Source organism: Bombina bombina, chromosome 5, assembly GCF_027579735.1.
Source record: "Bombina bombina isolate aBomBom1 chromosome 5, aBomBom1.pri, whole genome shotgun sequence".
NCBI lineage: Eukaryota > Metazoa > Chordata > Amphibia > Anura > Bombinatoridae > Bombina > Bombina bombina.
The window spans coordinates 657969194-657987331 of record NC_069503.1 but is presented as its reverse complement, the minus strand read 5'-3'; positions in this window follow the sequence as shown (position 1 = coordinate 657987331).

Here is an 18138-nt window from a genome sequence, read left to right as displayed (position 1 = left end):
CGAAAGAGGGGTGCCAATTATTGTCTGAAAAAGGTCTTCTAGGTAGCCCTGTAGGGCAGAAGGGTTGACTGTCTCTGGTATGCCCCTGATACACAAGTTATCCTGTCTGCTATGGTTGTCCTAATCCTCTATGTGATCCAGTAGGCTATGTACTATACTGGTACTTTATTGGGCCTGGGAAGAGGTTTCTTTAATTTATTTCTTGTATAGCATCTTGAGTATGTTTAATGTGTGTGACTCTGTGTGATAAGTCAGTAACATCTTTGCGTATCTCACTAAATAGATTAATGACTTATGTCATGATATCTCTGATATCCTCTTTTGAAGAGAGGGTTTTAATGTCCTCTTTGGTGACACAGTGAGATGGTAGCAACTGTGGCACTATGGTCTAGCTGTTTTCAGTAGTGTTTTGTTCCTGTTGCAGAGAGGTCCCCTCTGAAGACACATTGTCTGCCGCTTTAAGATAGTGGCTCATATTTCTTGTTTTGGTGCCCTTGTCTGGGATGTTTGACTTTTTTTGTGCCATTAGTGGGCAATATGTTGGCATGTATCCAGGAAACCTAGGTCCCCTATATACTCTGTATTGTTGGATATATAAACTGCACCACTTAGCCAGTGTTGTAGTTGGTTTGGGATTGCTTGATCTGATATATCAGTTGCAAATAGTTATGTATCCCTTCTGAGATGTGTATCCAAAGAGTACAAGGGTTTAGCACTTGAACTGCTTTGGAGGCTAGTTGTCAGTTTGTCCCACATGGAGGAAAAAAGGCCTCTCAGTTTATGTATTACTCCTCAATTTTGCCTTTAATCTGACTTAGCACTGAATTTTGCTGATGATGCAGATCTTCTTAATGTTGTGTACTCAGTGATCTGTGCATGAACTGTGTTGGCGTGGCTATGTGGAGTGTAGCAGTGTGTTATTAGGCTTAATTTTTGCAATTAGGCCTCTGTGCAGTCTAAGCCAGTCTAAGTAGCTCTTGCAGGGATTTTAAACCACTCACCAGGTCTTAATCGAGTCTGATCGCGGTACTGAAATTTTCGTTCGATAGTAGGCCGAAGCTGCGGTCTGTAGTAGATGTCCATGCCCTTGGGTTGCTGTCTTGGCTTAGTACGTTGCATAATTTTGCGCGATCATCACAATATTTGCTGGGGTTGTTGAAGGGGATCCCTCTGTGTAGGGTGATGTATCAGGTGTGGTATAAGCCTATGTGTTTCTGATTTAACAGACGTGGGCCATCGCTTAGCTCAGGAGCTCTAAGCAAGTGCGGCCATTCTCCTGCACGGCCAAGCTCCACCCCCTTGCAAGCTGTTTGTAACCCATTGGCTGCAAAAGGGGGAATTATATAAAGTTAGATTTTTACCAGCAAGTGGGCTTTTGTTTGGCTTTATAACTAAGTTTATGTCAAGCAGTTAATATTGTATGAGTATATGGGTATTTAAACAAATAAAAATGGAAATTCATTGCATATAATAAATTATATTGTTTATCAATTTTGATCTCTCTGAAATACGTTTACTGGGATTAACTAAAGCTACCATGTAAAGTCTATGTATATCTCCCCTCTCCTTCCTCTTCTCTTTCTCTCCCCCTATGTCTCTCTACTCTCTAGAATACTTCTTTCCCCAATATTTTTTTTTCAGAATTAAATCATATTAGTTTGTAATACAATAAAATGCTAGAAAGGCACCCTACAACCTGATTTCATCCATGACTCCCTTTAACAGTGTGAAAATTATTATACATGTGATCTGGAGAAGATACTTAAAACAGTGTGTATTTCTGTCTCACAGTATGAGTCTAGAAGACATTTATATGGGAGATAATAAATGGTACCTTGTCGAGGAAGTAAAACTTACATGGAAATTATTTATGACCTTTTTATATATAGCTCAGAGAATAAAAGAAGAAAGTTGATACAGCTAGGGCAGCAGCACTCTTAAATTGTAGCTAGCCAGCCCCATCTGCTGCAGGGCTCTCCTTTCCTCTCTTGCTTTCCCTTTCTCTCTCTTTTCAACACTATCTCATCTGTCTCTTACATCCCTCTCCCATCTCCCCCTCTCTCTGCGCCCCCTTTTCCATCTCTGCACCCCCTCTTTTCTTTTTCTCATCTATATTTAACGGTTTTGTGTACTTATTCTATTATCTTCCTTAAAGGGACAGTCTACACTTACAACAACCTTAATCCAGCCGTTAGATTAGATTATGTTCCAATTTTGTTTGCTCACCTCTGCAACCATATCGAGTCTTCTACACATCCCGAGTTATGCTCCATGAAAAGTGATATTCCGACGGTTAGAAATGGCCGCTCCGATCCACCCACCCAATACATCACCAACTCTCTTATTTTCGACTGTCCAATAGAAAATTGATCACGGATCAAAACACTGTATCACGCATTCATTGCTTCGCGCATGCACAATGTCACTGGGAACCAGGTATCCAAAACCAAAGTTTAGCTCTATATTTCTTCCGCATTGAATTATCACAAGTACCAGTTATTATGTCATGTAAGTTTTCTGACACTCTGCAATCTCACAAGATTTGGAGATATTATTAAATCAAAGTAAAATGGCAAAAGTAAAAAAAAAAAATTTAAAACGCTTTATTTGGGGTATCGTGTAAAAATTTTTAAATAATACAGTTGAAATAAATAAATAATCTAATTGAACTAATTGCTAATAACATAATAAAACAATTATTGAGTAATGATTTCTATGAAATGTTTAAGATCATACGCCTAGATTACGAGTTTTGCGTTAGAGGCTATGCAGTGCTAACAAGCAGTTTTTTCTCACCGCTCACTTACATACAGTGCTGGTATTACGAGTTTTCAGAAACCCGTCGTTAAAAGGCAAGAAGTGAGCGTTGAGCAAAATTTTGCCCCTTACTGCACTCCAATACCAGCGCTGCTTAAGTCAGCTGTGAGCTGGTATAACGTGCTTGTGCATGATTTCCCCATAGGAATCAACGGGGAGAGCCAGCTGAAAAAAAGTCTAAGACTAAATGTATTAACCCCTAATCTGCCATCCCCAACGTCGCCGCCACTATAATAAACATATTAACCCCTAAACCACCGCACTCCCGCCTCGCAAACATTAGTTAAATATTATTAAGCCCTAATATGCCATCCCTAACATCGCCGCCACCTACGTACATTTATTAACCCCTAATCTGGCACCCAACATCGCTACCACTATATTAAAGTAATTAAACCCTAAACCTAAGTCTAACCCTAAGACCCACTAATTTAAATATAATTTAAATAAATCTAAATAAATATTCCTATCATTAACTAAATTATTAGAGTTAAAAGTTAAAAGTTTAGGATTTATTTTTATTTTACAGGCAAGTTTGTATTTATTTTAACTAGGTAGAATAGTTATTAAATATTTAATAACTACCTAGCTAAAATAAATACAAATTTACCTTAAAATAAAACCTAACCTAAGTTACACTAACACCTAACACTACACTATAATTAAATAAATTAACTAAATTAAATACAATTAAATACATTAAATTAAATTAGCTAAAGTACTAAAAAAACAAACACTAAATTACAGAAAATAATTAACAAATTACAGAATGTAAACTAATTACACCTAATCTTATAGCCCTATTAAAATAAAAAAAGCCCCCCCAAAATAAAAAAACCCTAGCCTAAACTAAACTACCAATAGCCCTTAAAAGGGCCTTTTGCAGGGCATTGCCTCAAAGTAATCAGCTCTTTTACCAGTAAAAAAAAATACAAACAACCCCTCCAACAGTAAAACCCACCATCCACACAACCAACCCCGGAAAAAAAATACTATCTAAAAAAACCTAAACTCCCCATTGCCCTGAAAAGGGCATTTGGATGGGCATTGCCCTTAAAAGGGCAATCAGCCAATATGATTGAAGTTCAATCCTATTGGCTGATCCAATCAGCCAATAGGATTGAGCTTGCATTCTATTGGCTGTTCCAATCAGCCAATATAATGCAAGCTCAATCCTATTGGTTGATTGGATCAGCCAATAGGATTGAAGTTTAATCCTATTGGCTGATTGCATCAGCCAATAGGATTTCTCTACCTTAATTCCGATTGGCTGATAGAATTCTATCAGCCAATCGGAATCTAAGGGACGCCATCTTGGATGACGTCACTTAAAGGTACCTTCATTTTGTTTTAGTCGTCACCAGAAGAGGATGCTCTGCGTCGGATGTCTTGAAGATGCATCCGCACCGTGCCGGATGGATGAAGATAGAAGATGCCATCTGGATGAAGACTTCTGCTCGTCTGGAGGACCACTTCTGCCCGGCTTGGATGAAGACTTCTGCCTGTCTGGAGGACCACTTCTGCCAGGCTTGGATGAAGACTTCTGCCCGTCTGGAGGACCACTTCGCCTGGCTTGGATGAAGATGTCTCCTAGTAAGTCGATCTTCAGGGGGTTAGTGTTAGGTTTTTTTTAAGGGTGTATTGGGTGGGTTTTATTTTTTAGATTAGGATTTGGGCGGCAAAAGAGCTAACTGCCCTTTTAAGGGCAATGCCCTTCTAAATGCCCTTTTCAGGGCAATGGGGAGCTTAGTTTTTTTTAGATAGTATTTTATGGGGGGGAGTTGGTTGTGTGGGTGGTGGGTTTTACTGTTGGGGGTGTTGTTTGTATTTTTTTTTTTTACAGGTAAAAGATCTGATTACTTTGGGGCAATGCCCCGCAAAAGGCCCTTTTAAGGGCTATTGGTAGTTTAGTTTAGGCTAAGGGTTTTTTTTTATTTTGGGGGGCTTTTTTATTTTAATAGGGCTATTAGATTAAGTGTAATTATTTTAAATTTCTGTAATTTGTTTATTTTTTTCTGTAATTTAGTGGGTTTTTTTGTACTTTAGCTAATTTAATTTATTTAATTGTATTTAATTTAGCTAATTTATTTAATTATAGTGTAGTGTTAGGTGTTAGTGTAACTTAGGTTAGGTTTTATTTTACAGGTACATTTTTATTTATTTTAGCTAGGTAGATATTAAATAGTTAATAACTATTTACTAACTATTCTACCTAGTTAAAATAAATACAAACTTGCCTGTAAAATAAAAAATAAACCCTAAGCTAGCGACAATGTAACTATTAGTTATATTGTAGCTAGCTTAGGGTTTATTTTACAGGTAAGTATTTAGTTTTAAATAGGAATAATTTAGTTAATGATAGTAATATTTATTTAGATTTATTTAAATTATATTTAAATTAGTGGGTGTTAGGTTTAGGATTAGACAGGTTTAGGGGTTAATAACTTTAATATAGTGGCGGCGACGTTGGGGGTGGCAGATTAGGGGTTAATAAATATGATGTAGGTGGCGGCGATGTTAGGGACAGCAGATTAGGAGTTAATAATATTTAACTAATGTTTGCGAGGTGGGAGTGCAGCGGTTTAGGGGTTAATATGTTTATTATAGTGGCGGCGACATTGGGGGCGGACGATTATGGGTTAATAAGTGTAGGTAGGTGGCGGCGACATCTGTGGCAGCATATTAGGGGTTAATAAATATAATGTAGGTGTCAGCGATGTTGGGGGCAGCAGATTAGGGGTTCATAAATATAATGTAGGTGGCGGCGGTGTCCGGAGCGGCAGATTAGGGATTCAAATTTTTATTTTAGTATTTGCGATGCAGAAGGGCCTCGGTTTAGGGGTTAATAGGTAGTTTATGGGTGTTAGTGTACTTTTTAGCACTTTAGTTTTGAGTTTTATGCTACGGTGTTGTACCATAAAACTCTCAACCACTGACTTTTAAATGCATTAGGACTCTTGACAGGAGAGGGTGTGCCACTCACTTTTTGGCCTCCCAGGACAGACTCGTAATACCAGCGCTATGGAAGTCCCATAGAAAAAACACTTTACAAAGTTTACGTAAGTCGTTTTGCGGTAAGGCCAAAAAAGTGTGCGGTGCCCCTAAACCTTCAAGACTTGTAATACCAGCGGGCATAAAAAAGCAGCGTTAGGACCTCTTAACGTTGCTTTTTTACCCTAACGCACACTTGTAATCTACCCGATTGTGTTTGATAATCGCTGAAAAAAAATAATAAAGATTTGCAAATTACCTATGATATATTTATGAGTGTTGGTATTGCTTCCACGGAGGGACAGAAAACAGAGGGACCTTTTTTGTGTTTGCAGAGATAACGATTACAGACTTCCGGTTTCGAGCTGAAGCTCAATGCACATGCGTATTAGAGTCCAATGACGTCACTGGGTGCTCCGTGCATGAGTGTTATAGGGAAGGAGAAGCACTCGATAAGACCGGAGGAGAAGCTTTTGGGAGGAGTTAGATGGCCATTTTTAAATCATGGAATATAAACTTCTTTTCTGCAAATGTTGGTAAGCGAATTAGCGAAAATACGGATGCAGGGTATCAGTATAATTGTAATCAGGAGATCGTACCTATGGGCTAACGTTTTCGGTGTAGACTGTCCCTTTAATTTGCTCCTATTCTACACACATTAGAACAGTGATATGTTGTTGTAACTATTCACTAAAAGGCACGAGTAAGACAAAATTATAGTTACAGTTAAATGTCATTAGAGTAAATGAAAGTCAAAATAGATTTAAGATTGTGTGATTCATTATGTGATAGCAGCAGCCAAAAAATGATAGTAAATTTAATAAAATGTACAATGCCTACTATATATTTATTAAATAAGTGCAGCTAGTCACGTTCCATTAAATGTAAAAATGTAACATATACAGCTGGTCTAATTTTAGCTGTTTCATTTTATCATTTCTGCATGTTGAATTTGATTATTCTGAAAATAGTATATATTGACTTTATACTTGCACCTCAATGAATTATTGTTTTACTAAAGCATCTACTACTTACAAAGGCAACCTATGTAAATGCTTGCATTCTTGCAGAATGTTTGACAGTAACATTTGACAAAGTGTGCCTTGAATATTTTGCTCATTAAAGTAAAAAAGAAAAAAAAAAAAAAAAAGTATATATTTCCTTAGGCTGATTTATCTTATTTCAAGTAAAAATTCAAATACACAATTCAAAGGATAATATGCTCAGTTCATCTACTCAAAAGAAGCTTTATTTGCATACATTTTAGTTTTATTTGCCATAAATGTTTGAAACATTTGCAGATTTTTTCTTTTTTTGTTTTATTTCAGGTAATTATGTTTAATTCATGTAGGCCTAGATTTAGAGTTCGGCGGTAGCCGTCAAAACCAGCGTTAGAGGCTCCTAACGCTGGTTTTGGGCGCCCGCTGGTATTTGGAGTCAGTGATTAAAGGGTCTAACGCTCACTTTTCAGCCGCGACTTTTCCATACCGCAGATCCCCCTACGCCATTTGCGTAGCCTATCTTTTCAATGGGATCTTTCTAACGCTGGTATTTAGAGTCGTTTCTGCAGTGAGCGTTAGAGCTCTAACGACAAGATTCCAGCTGCCTGAAAATAGCAGGAGTTAAGAGCTTTCTGGCTAACGCCGGTTTATAAAGCTCTTAACTACTGTACCCTAAAGTACACTAACACCCATAAACTACCTATGTACCCCTAAACCGAGGTCCCCCCACATCGCCGCCACTCGATTAAAATTTTTAACCCCTAATCTGCCGACCGCCACCTACGTTATACTTATGTACCCCTAATCTGCTGCCCCTAACACCGCCGACCCCTGTATTATATCTATTAACCCCTAACTTGCCCCCCACAACGTCGCCGCAAGCTACTTAAAATAATTAACCCCTAATCTTCCGACCGCAAATCGCCGCCACCTACGTTATCCCTATGTACCCCTAATCTGCTACCCCTAACATCGCCGACCCCTATGTTATATTTATTAACCCCTAATCTGCCCCCCACAACGTCGCCGACACCTACCTACACTTATTAACCCCTAATCTGCCGAGCGGACCTGAGCGCTACTATAATAAAGTTATTAACCCCTAATCCGCCTCACTAACCCTATCATAAATAGTATTAACCCCTAATCTGCCCTCCCTAACATCGCCGACACCTACCTTCAATTATTAACCCCTAATCTTCCGACCGGAGCTCACCGCTATTCTAATAAATGTATTAACCCCTAAAGCTAAGTCTAACCCTAACACTAACACCCCCCTAAGTTAAATATAATTTTTATCTAACGAAATAAATTAACTCTTATTAAATAAATAATTCCTATTTAAAGCTAAATACTTACCTGTAAAATACATCCTAATATAGCTACAATATAAATTATAATTATATTATAGCTATTTTAGGATTAATATTTATTTTACAGGCAACTTTGTAATTATTTTAACCAGGTACAATAGCTATTAAATAGTTAAGAACTATTTAATAGTTACCTAGTTAAAATAATTACAAATTTACCTGTAAAATAAATCCTAACCTAAGATATAATTAAACCTAACACTACCCTATCAATAAAATAATTAAATAAACTACCTACAATTACCTACAATTAACCTAACACTACACTATCAATACATTAATTAAACACAATTGCTACAAATAAATAAAATTAAATAAACTATCTAAAGTACAAAAAATAAAAAAGAACTAAGTTACAGAAAATAATAAAATATTTACAAACATAAGAAAAATATTACAACAATTTTAAACTAATTACACCTACTCTAAGCCCCCTAATAAAATAACAAAGCCCCCCAAAATAAAAAATTCCCTACCCTATTCTAAAATACAAATATTACAAGCTCTTTTACCTTACCAGCCCTGAACAGGGCCCTTTGCGGGGCATGCCCCAAGAATTTCAGCTCTTTTGCCTGTAAAAAAAAACATACTATACCCCCCCCCCAACATTACAACCCACCACCCACATACCCCTAATCTAACCCAAACCCCCCTTAAATAAACCTAACACTACCCCCCTGATGATCTTCCTACCTTGTCTTCACCATGCCAGGTTCACCGATCCGTCCTGGCTCCAAGATCTTCATCCAAGCCAAGCGGGGGCTAGACATCCACTGAAGAAGTCCAGAAGAGGGTCCAAAGTCTTCCTCCTATCCGGCAAGAAGAGGACATCCGGACCGGCAAACATCTTCTCCAAGCGGCATCTTCTATCTTCTTCCATCCGATGACGACCGGCTCCATCTTGAAGACCTCCAGCGCGGATCCATCCTCTTCTTCCGACGACTAGACGACGAATGACGGTTCCTTTAAGGGACGTCATCCAAGATGGCGTCCCTCGAATTCCGATTGGCTGATAGGATTCTATCAGCCAATCGGAATTAAGGTAGGAATTTTCTGATTGGCTGATGGAATCAGCCAATCAGAATCAAGTTCAATCCGATTGGCTGATCCAATCAGCCAATCAGATTGAGCTCGCATTCTATTGGCTGATCGGAACAGCCAATAGAATGCGAGCTCAATCTGATTGGCTGATTGGATCAGCCAATCGGATTGAACTTGATTCTGATTGGCTGATTCCATCAGCCAATCAGAAAATTCCTACCTTAATTCCGATTGGCTGATAGAATCCTATCAGCCAATCGGAATTCGAGGGACGCCATCTTGGATGACGTCCCTTAAAGGAACCGTCATTCGTCGTCTAGTCGTCGGAAGAAGAGGATGGATCCGCGCTGGAGGTCTTCAAGATGGAGCCGGTCGTCATCGGATGGAAGAAGATAGAAGATGCCGCTTGGAGAAGATGTTTGCCGGTCCGGATGTCCTCTTCTTGCCGGATAGGAGGAAGACTTTGGACCCTCTTCTGGACTTCTTCAGTGGATGTCTAGCCCCCGCTTGGCTTGGATGAAGATCTTGGAGCCAGGACGGATCGGTGAACCTGGCATGGTGAAGACAAGGTAGGAAGATCATCAGGGGGGTAGTGTTAGGTTTATTTAAGGGGGGTTTGGGTTAGATTAGGGGTATGTGGGTGGTGGGTTGTAATGTTGGGGGGGGGGTATAGTATGTTTTTTTTTACAGGCAAAAGAGCTGAAATTCTTGGGGCATGCCCCGCAAAGGGCCCTGTTCAGGGCTGGTAAGGTAAAAGAGCTTGTAATATTTGTATTTTAGAATAGGGTAGGGAATTTTTTATTTTGGGGGGCTTTGTTATTTTATTAGGGGGCTTAGAGTAGGTGTAATTAGTTTAAAATTGTTGTAATATTTTTCTTATGTTTGTAAATATTTTATTATTTTCTGTAACTTAGTTCTTTTTTATTTTTTGTACTTTAGATAGTTTATTTAATTTTATTTATTTGTAGCAATTGTGTTTAATTAATTTATTGATAGTGTATTGTTAGGTTAATTGTAGGTAATTGTAGGTAGTTTATTTAATTATTTTATTGATAGGGTAGTGTTAGGTTTAATTATATCTTAGGTTAGGATTTATTTTACAGGTAAATTTGTAATTATTTTAACTAGGTAACTATTAAATAGTTCTTAACTATTTAATAGCTATTGTACCTGGTTAAAATAATTACAAAGTTGCCTGTAAAATAAATATTAATCCTAAAATAGGTATAATATAATTATAATTTATATTGTAGCTATATTAGGATTTATTTTACAGGTAAGTATTTAGCTTTAAATAGGAATTATTTATTTAATAAGAGTTAATTTATTTCGTTAGATAAAAATTATATTTAACTTAGGGGGGTGTTAGTGTTAGGGTTAGACTTAGCTTTAAGGGTTAATACATTTATTAGAATAGCGGTGAGCTCCGGTCGGAAGATTAGGGGTTAATAATTGAAGGTAGGTGTCGGCGATGTTAGGGAGGGCAGATTAGGGGTTAATACTATTTATGATAGGGTTAGTGAGGCGGATTAGGGGTTAATAACTTTATTATAGTAGCGCTCAGGTCCGCTCGGCAGATTAGGGGTTAATAAGTGTAGGTAGGTGTCGGCGACGTTGTGGGGGGCAGATTAGGGGTTAATAAATATAACATAGGGGTCGGCGATGTTAGGGCAGCAGATTAGGGGTACATAGGGATAACGTAGGTGGCGGCGGTTTACGGAGCGGCAGATTAGGGGTTAAAAGTGTAATGCAGGGGTCAGCGATAGCGGGGGCGGCAGATTAGGGGTTAATAAGTGTAAGGTTAGGGGTGTTTAGACTCGGGGTACATGTTAGGGTGTTAGGTGCAGACTTAGGAGGTGTTTCCCCATAGGAAACAATGGGGCTGCGTTAGGAGCTGAACGCTGCTTTTTTGCAGGTGTTAGGTTTTTTTTCAGCTCAAACAGCCCCATTGTTTCCTATGGGAGAATCGTGCACGAGCACGTTTTTGATGCCGGCCGCGTCCGTAAGCAACTCTGGTATCGAGAGTTGCATTTGCGGTAAAAATGCTCTACGCTCCTTTTTTGGAGCCTAACGCAGCATTTGTTTGAACTCTCGATACCAGAGTTAAATTTATGGTGCGGCCAGAAAAAAACCCGCGGAGCGTTAACAGCCCTTTTACCGCCGAACTCTAAATCTAGGCCGTAGTGTTTTAGCTTGTTTATTCGTTTTCATGAAACTTTAGCTTTTTTTCCCCATAGCTTTTATACATTAAGTTATGATGATTCAGTGACCCGATACGATTTATTGAAAGTGTAGCAACAACGTCCGATAACTTTTACAATTTTGCAGACAAAATACGTTAATGCTAACTTTAACTGTGAACATTTTAATGATCTCATTTTAGCTACACATTTTCTATGGAAATATAAAGTTACTGTCTGTAGGATGTTTCACATATAGTTCACACTGTGATCAGGATAATTTCATTAGATGCACTGATGATGCGTAGGAAGATGACAACTTCATATCAATCAAAAATGCGACTGCATAATTGAGGCTCAAGTTTCAAATTTTTATGCTGCTGTTAGAAATGATGAATGAGTGTAATTTTCGTAACCTGTATTAAAATATTCTAGCAATATTAAAACATGTTGACTGTAGGATTTTATAAGTATTATACACATGTGTTTAATGTAAGTGTATTTAATATATTCATTGTTTTATCAAATAGAATATATATTTTATCTCAGGAGAGCAGAAAGGTTAGAAGAAAATAGACTAGACTCATTAGGTGGCACTACAGTTGCTATGTTATTCTATGGAGTGCTTCATCATCCCTCTTTTCTTTTTAATAGATATTCTAGCTCACGAAGGCCCCAATGATTAAAAGTAGTTCCATGGCGGTAGTATATCCTTACTCTGCACAGAGTTAATGGGTTTCTTTTTGAAGGATAAAGTCCCTTAGCAAATCTGTTTCAATCCACCACGGAACTACTTTCCATAGTAGCACACGGAGACATTAACATCACCAACCCGGAAGAACCAACTAAACGGAGCTAGAGAGACACCTGTGCCCAGCTGAATTAACGGCAACTGGAGTAAGGTAGGCACAGCAAGGTGTAGTAGCCCGTTTTAGTGTGGCATTTGGAGTGTTTTTTGAAGGGGACTTTAGTTTTAGTACAGGCAAAGCTGTATTTTTTATTTTTTGTAACTTAGGGGGTGTTAGCTTAGAGGTCTGGGGGGTTAGCTGTTCAATAGTTAAATAGTGTTGGGGTAGTTTGCATTGGGGGTTGCGGTGGTTTAGAGGTTAATAGTTTAATGGCTTATTGCGATGGGGGTTGTGATTGTTTAGGGGTTAATAGGTTAGGGGGTGCTCAGGTCTTTAGGTTATGGCAGATTAGGAGTTAATAGTGTAGGTTGCATATGGGGTGAGGACATGTAAGGGATTAATAGTTTAGTGTAGCATTGCATTTATATAAAATGTTAAAAGGATATGCATTGTTTTGTATAATGCATATTATTTTATCATTGCATATAATTTAAAATGTAGTTATTTTGCTTGTTCAATTTATTATTTTAAACATTAATATTCAATTTAAATTATATATTTATGTTTAAAATAATAAAATAAACAAGTAAAACTAACTACATTTTAAATGATATACAATACTTAAAATTATATATGTTATACATGAAAATTATATCATTTTATTATATATAAATGTGGTGACATAGCTCCTATAGTTATAATAAGGATAATTTTTGTGTACTTTATTAGTAAGGTAGTTTGCAGACATGGTGTAAGTGTTCTGTGGGAGTTATCTGGGAGTTCCAAGAAGAGTATAGGGAAGATATGACGTAGGTATAGACGGTCTGTGGGAGTTAGCTAGGCATTCCAGGGGAGTAATCTGCACTTTGATTAGGGTACATCACCAGCAGTGCAATATATTACAATCTCTGAAGTAAAGGTTATGATTTGGGTGTCAGCTATGTTTGACTTGCCACCTTTTCAGTGGTAAGGTAAGGTCACACAGGCATTACTTGAAGTTTGAGTTTGGTTTAGTGAGCACACTGTCTATGCGGTGAAGGAACACTTCAAATAGCCACCCCACCACGCACGTTAAAAGTGCCAACAAGAGTCTATGTCGGCGACTTTAGCAGAATCCGCAATTCCTATTGTTTCCTATAGGAGACACATTACCACTCATCAGCACTTCGTGGGTCTGCTCCCTTTTTTACAACATATTGACAGACCGACAGACTGTGAGGCCAACAAGGCCAGAAGGGCAGTGTCTCCTTGGTCTGTTGATGCTTTGAAAATCAGGGCCTAAGGTCTGTTGATATATTCAAATAAAAGAGACGGACCCACTAAGTGCAGACAAGTGGCGATGTGTCTCCTATAGGAAATAATAGGGATCGTGGCTTCAGCAAAACTCTGTTGACATTGCCACTAGTCGGCACTCTTAGCAGGTGGAGGAAATATATGATGTATTCCTACACAGCACAGACAATGCTCTCACTGAAACTAAACACAGTTTCTATGTATAAGCACTTCCAAAAATGCCTGTGTAACGTAACTGTCACTAAACCTATGCTCAAGCAAACCAAGGAACAACGCTAGAGCGGCTAGTAAAAAGAAGATCCTTTATTGTTGGACATATTAAAATGATTCACCAGCGAGGGCTGAGTACAACACCTACGCTACCTGCCTCACACAGTAAAGTCTCACTACTGAAAAGGAGGTGAGACAAGCATGGCTGAATCCCTACATGTAACAAGTACTTCAGAGATTGGAATATATCACACTACTGGTTATGTATCCCTATAAAAAATGCTTTTTATTCCCATGGGATGCCCAGCTAACTCCCACAGAACATCTACATCTACATCATGTCTTCGCTATACCTGACTGATAAAGAAAAAAAACGAAAAAACCTCCATATTATAACTATAGGAATAATGTTGATACATGTATATACAATGTTTAAATTATATGCATTTTCATGTATAATGCATATTCATTTAAGTATTGTATAGATTTTATACAGAAAACATGTTTAAAATGTATAAAATACTTACATTATATAGAAACATGCATATACATATACTGCTCCTCTAAATTATTAACACCTTTTGCACCCTCACCACCAGCACAACCTTATTCCACTATACTATTAACCCCTAATCTTCCATAATCTATAAACCTAACCAACCCTTAATCTTTTAATCCCTAAACTGCCACAAACCTCAAAACAAACAACTCCAACATATTAACCCCTAAACTGGTAATACCCCCACTGCAAACACCATCTAACCTATTAACATCTATACCACCATAACCCCCAAAGCAAACTAGACCTAACCCTACTTAACTACCTAAAGGTAACCCCTAAGACCCTCAACCTACATCCCTTAAACTACACAAAATAAAATTACCAAAAAACAAAACACTACGAAAAATTAAAAACCCCAGTCATGCCTATCATACAACTAAAGTCTTCTTAAAAAAAGCCTAACACCAAAATAAAAACCCTATACTAACACTAAAACCTACTCTAACAATTGCCCTGAAAAGGGCATTTTGTAGGGCATTGCTTTAAAATGATTTTGCTCTTTTACTTGGCAAAAAAATACCTATTCTAAAACCAAAGTAACCCCCATCGTACTAAATAAAAAGCCTACCTTAAAAAAAAACCTACTCTAACAAATGGCCTGAGAAGAGCATTTTGGTATGGCATTGCCTGAAAGTACTTATAGCTCTTTTGGACATATCCATATTCTTAAAAAAACTATCCTAAAAAAGTACTATTTTAAAAAGAACAATCCCTTTAGGGCAATGCCTTACCAAATTCCCTTCTCAGGCATGCTGATGCAAACAGATTAGTGAAACTTTGCACTTTTGACTTGCTGTCAATATCCACTATAATTACACAAAATGAACCATGAATAATAACACATAGAAGAGTGTTTATATATATGAATATATTGAGTTATGATCAATGTGTGCTGGGTCACATCAAACTCCCAGCTGCGTCTACCAGTGCTGCTCCATTTGTGAGTCTACCTATTATCATATCTAACAGATCCTGTAGAGTTTACAGCTGATCTGGACTAGGGGGCGCCATCTGCTTTTCTTGTCTACTTTCCAAAATGAGTTTACTTTTACAGAAAACAATACAAGCTTGAAATTATTCACACCCTAAGTAGCTGAAAAGTCTCCCCTTCACAACTCCTGGACAAAACATAGAATAAATTGTGCTTCTGAGATAAAAAGTTCTGTTTGCTAGATATATTTATTGTTAACACCAGAACAACTAGAGGAAAGCAATACAACTTGCAATAATTCACACCCCAAGCAGCCGTAGTGTCAAGAATTACTATCCAAAAACAGTGGAAGAATCTCCCGATAAATTCCTGAACAAAACAAACAATAAAGTGTTCTTCCGAGATAAAACGTTTGCTAGAGAAGTCCATTGTTAGCACCATAACAACTAGAGTAAGACAGCATAGGAAAGACAGAAGCACATTCACAACACTTCACAATATGTACCAGATTATGAGGCTCATTTATCAAGCTCCGTATGGAGCTTGTGGGCCCGTGTTTCTGGCGACTCTTCAGACTCGCTAGAAAGAGCAGTTATGAAGCAGCGGTCTAAAGACCGCTGCTCTATAACCCTGTCCGCCTGCTCTGAGCAGGCGGACAGGAATGGCCACAATTCAACCAAGTACGATCGGGTTGATTGACACCTCCTGCTGGCGGCCGATTGGCCATGAGTCTGCAGGGGGCAGCGTTGCACCAGCAGCTCTTGTGAGCTGTTGGTGCAATGCTGAATACGGAGAGCGTATTGCTCTCCCCATTCATCGAGGTCTTGCGGACCTGAGCCGCACTGTCGGATCAGGTCCACAAGACCTTTGATACATAGGCCTCAATGAGTGGCTGACTGTTATGCACAAGCGATATCTGGTTTATCGTGGATGTTTGCAAACGTTGGAAGGTGCGCTCACATTACAAGTTGAAACCAAATGCGAATGTATGAGTGCAATTGCGATTTATGCTAGAATGATTACCACGACCTCAGAGCTCCTGCTAACTGTTACGCGAGACAAACACGTTGCACAAAACACATAAAAAATACATATTAATGTACGGTTAGACTCATAATAATATCTGATAGAAATTATTAAAAAAAATATTACACAAAAAAGTTAATATATGAAGTTTCAGGTGTTAGAAAAAAAAATGGCAGGCAAAGGGCTTTAAAGTAGAGATACATGCATATACATCTCTAAATATGAGTATGTATCTATGTGTGTGTATATATATATATATATTTTTTTTTATATATATACATATATATATATATATATATATATATATGTATATATACAGTATGTGTGTGTGTTTATATTTATGTATTTATATGTGTATATGTATTTACAGACATATATACACATATAGCGAATGTCTATTTAATAATAGGAGCTATATACAAAATATATACGCATAAACACATAAATACATACAGTATGTACATACAAATAGACATACTGTATATATAAGTGCATTGGAGCTCTTTGCAGTCAAGTCGATGAAAATATGTTAAAACATATTTCTGCAATATTCATGTGTTATACTGTGTATTTACTGTAAATATTTTACATTCCAATTTTCTGCACATTGCAGATTATGTTCTATGTATTTTAAATATGTATTCAAAACCTGTTGTTTACACCTAAGTGAACAACTCTAGGGGGCGCTGGTGACTCAAAAAGTATTGGAAAGATAGAAATGTTTATTGCAACTAAGCACAGATTCTAATATATGACATACACCTTATAAGTATTGATAATATAATTGATATGTAAATTGCTGTATATATCTATACCTATATATAACTATTTATATAGGTTCATATATATATATATATATATTACAAAACAAAACATCAGAGTATCACAGTATATACAGTATATATAAATATGTTTTTATGAATAAATAGAGCGATGTGAAGAACAATGGAATGTGAAATATTCATATTTTCATGTTGGGGTATTGCACTTTAGATAATGCGATTGGGTTTGCACATGAGTAGTGTATTAGGTATTTTTCCACTTTTCTTGCTCCATTGACATCTATGGGGGAATATGTTAATGCAGTCTCAATATTCTAACTTCAGCTTTTGCGCATGTTGGGTTAGCGCTTGAGTGAACATTTTTTACTTTTATCTGGTAATACGAGCGCTATCCAATGTGCAAAAGCTTAATTCTAGTGTAGTTCTGCTCCTTGCATCTTCGATTATCATTTCCTCCCATGCAAGACTGCAGTATTTCTCTTGTGCAGCACCCACTGGAATGCACTCCATTGTTCTATCAGACTTTACCCTAAACTGCCTTCTTTAAATGTTCCTTAAAAGGACATTAAACACTTTGAGATTGTAATATAAAATGATAAACTGTATATATAAAACCACTCTGCAATATACTTTCATTATTTATTTTTGTCCTCTTTGCCTGTAATTCCATTCTGAAATTGTGAGCTTTTCAGTTCCTGTTAGAAATGGAAGTGCAGAACACTGTTAAATCCAGCACAACCATTGGATGCACACTCTAGTGACCTATGTATAACTGACCCTAATTGGCCACCGCAGAGAAGGTAACACAAGTTACAACATGGCAGCTCCCAGTGTTTTATAGACACTAAAACTTTACACTTATTTTGTCACTTTTTAAACAACTAATGAAACTTTAAAAAATACATCTACATGTTTCTCATGGACTAATCTTTTCTTTGAATGTATCATTCTATCTAGCATGTATTTAGTGTTTAATCTCCCTTTAAAGACATTTTTGTTCAGGGAAGCCTACCTTCCAACTCAGTAACTAATGAATTCCACTTATATAATAATTGCTCTAATCTAACTTTGCATTAACATTGT